Here is a 2,876-nt window from a genome sequence, read left to right on the forward strand (position 1 = left end):
GTTTGGATATGTAAACTATGTATTCTCTCTGGATATAGATATATAAACAACTTTGTTTCTGTCAGTTCTGTCAAGATGCAGTAGAGGATTAAGTAAATTTCTCTTTTAAAGCCAATCATTTAATTTTACCTAATTGCTGCTGTAGGAGAAATGGTTAAACTTTGACTCCTATGCTTTATATAATATTTCATCCTATTTTATGATTGCTGTGAATATGGCCACGTTCTACAAACAAATGATGCAATTAGTCCAGGGATGTAGAAATCCAGGAGAACAACTTGAAACCAATTGAATTTTGTTTTTTTTTCATTCTGTGTCAGCTTAACGTCACACATAGAGCCGTTGCCAAGGCAACTGTCAAACAACAGCTCCAGGAGCTCAAAGATTAAGTACAAGTGTATTAGGAATTAACATAAAAAGACAGACTAAAAAAATTCCCACATCAAGAAATACCAAAAGAGAACATTCAGTCTGTTACAGATTTCTGTGCAATCATTAAAAAGTAATTGCCTGACCACTTGTGGTTGATTAGCAAATTTAAACACCTGCTCTACTGATAATCTGTCACAAAGTAGATGTGTGGGTCGCCTTATTTTTGTGCTAACTGAACTAAAACACACTGAACTATGCAGCTTGGGTATGTAAAGTTTATCAAAGTTAAGCTACAGCATAGTTAACCTACTCCCCTCTTTCTTTTGTATTACTGCCATGTGAAAAGTGATTCCCTTGGACTTTATCTTGCTGTTGTAAAATTTTCAATTAATAGCAAAACACTGTCCTTTTTTCAGATTCTTTGCTTGACTGTGTCATTTCCCCGACCACCAATATTCTGGGCTCAACGCAAACCAATAGCGCATGTGGCGCACTGCAAGTCTTGTGATGTCCTATCAACTAGCTCACTGAGCGGACTCGCCATTTACTGTACGTCCTACAAAGAAATTTTAAAAAGCAGTCGTCCACTGGCTGTTAATATTTGTACACAGCGCACAGCTGCTGCTGAGTTAATGTCCACAAATACATGCAGGTACATAAAGAAAGAATGTGTAGGAAATATTGGTGGGGACCAGGCCTTCAGGAAGTTACGCCTATGTTCTCATATCTTAGCTCCGACTTCCAAGATAAATGGAACACACCAGAATAGGATAGAATGACTGCAGTGACAGATGTGGGAAGAACTGCTTGGTGAGAACCACATGACATTTGAGACCTTGTGGTGGCTTTCCCTTTTCAGAAATGGTTAAAGGCCCATAGTCCACATGTTTGTAGTATCATACTAATCTTATGAATGCTTAGTGAGTCTGGGAGACACAGGAAGCAGTCCTGAAATTAGCAGTTTTTCCAGAAGCTAAACTGTAGTTGCATCACACCAGGCCATTGACCAGGCCTTTCTCACCATCCTCAGCCAGATGCTTCCAATGCTGCCGGTTTTTCTGACACCCTTCCAGCAGAGGGCAGCAGTGCTCTGATAAGCCAGCCAAGGTCTGTGAAAACAACAATGACAGAAAATGATACGGTGGCTTTTGTCTGAAAGTCACTTGGATCACTAGATGGAAAAGACAGAAACAGTTGGGTCCAAATTACCTCATATAGCTGAACACAAATGGCATCAATGAAGGAAACCTGCATGCTGGGTATCTTATCTCTTTTCTCACGATTCATAAGATCCTGAAGTAAAAGGCATAAAATGATTCCAAGCAAAAGTTGTAGTTTCTTTATTTGGCAGTTTAAGTTATATGACAGAATAAATTCTAATATGTTAGTTAGGATTTGTGTTCTTACAATGGGCTCGATGTTCAGTTCCCGACGCTCTTTGTCCCCCTGTTCAAAGAATTCAGTGGCCACAAGTTCTGCAATCTGCAAAAACTCAACGTCAACATTTGACTGCACAGACATACAAGCCAAAACAGAAATAAATACAACTGTATTTTTAAGCATAAGCTTAAAAATACAGCACAATACATTGTCAGTGTTTGAAGCTGGAAACCCCTAATGCTGCTGTACTGACAATCCAACACATCTGGCATTTTAATGAAGCTCCCATGAGACATGGTATTCTAAATGAAAGATATTTCTTAATGCTGTCAAACTTTAAAAGAGCAAAAAGTGAAATACAAAGACTAACAACAGAAATAATAAACCTGCCAACAGAGTCCTGCTATGTAAAAAGTCTGTGCTTACAGAGATCAGCCTCAGGTTCCAATCAGCATTACTCTGTGGAAGTGAATACTGACGCCACCTGCAGGGCTCCATGGGTTGGTAATCAAGCCTCAGAGCAGCAGAGCTGGAGGACTCTAGCTGAGTAATATCTTATTATAGCTCAGAAAAACAACATCCAGGAAGTCTTTATTTACTTGTGTCAGTGAAAGCAACACCTTCCCATGTCTGCATCAAAACAATGAGTTTTACAGATAGATTTAGGAGTCATTCAAGTCTGGAGAACATCCACATTCTACAATGACCAGGTCTAATTTACATGTTCCATTATTCCCCTAGTGTTTATATTTTGTTCTCTACGGTCTATTGTATTTCATTCCTGTATGTTTTTTATGTTATTGGGGAAAAATAGAGAGAATGTGAGGAGAGGAAATGGAACTTCTGTATAAACTGTCTTCACCCACTTCACAATAAGATAATTAATATTTAAGTACTTGAAAAAATCTTAACAGTTCATAACTGAAACACCAAAGCATGCTGAACTTTATTCAACTAAAGGTTTGCTAACAGCCAAGAAAATGAGCACTTTAGAATTTATCTGGAAAAATAAATAAGGAGGAAGCCAAGTCCATCCATCCATCCATCCATCCATCCATCCATCCATCCATCCATCCATCCATCCATCCATCCATCCATCCATCCATCCATCCATCCATCCATCC

The 2,876-nt window shown here is 38.7% G+C and overlaps 1 long non-coding RNA gene across 1 annotated transcript; it reads right to left on the reverse strand.

The window, feature by feature from the left end:
- Nucleotides 1-6: 6 nt before the first annotated feature.
- On the reverse strand, nucleotides 7-2,773 carry LOC103461428 (uncharacterized). The gene is made up of 3 exons (XR_533110.2): nucleotides 1,780-2,773; nucleotides 1,582-1,665; nucleotides 7-1,481 (listed from the first exon to the last, which is right to left on the reverse strand). It is a non-coding gene; the product is annotated as an uncharacterized LOC103461428 (long non-coding RNA).
- Between the last annotated feature and the right edge of the window lie 103 nt (nucleotides 2,774-2,876).

Source organism: Poecilia reticulata, unplaced genomic scaffold (assembly GCF_000633615.1).
Source record: "Poecilia reticulata strain Guanapo unplaced genomic scaffold, Guppy_female_1.0+MT scaffold_1456, whole genome shotgun sequence".
Taxonomy (NCBI): domain Eukaryota; kingdom Metazoa; phylum Chordata; class Actinopteri; order Cyprinodontiformes; family Poeciliidae; genus Poecilia; species Poecilia reticulata.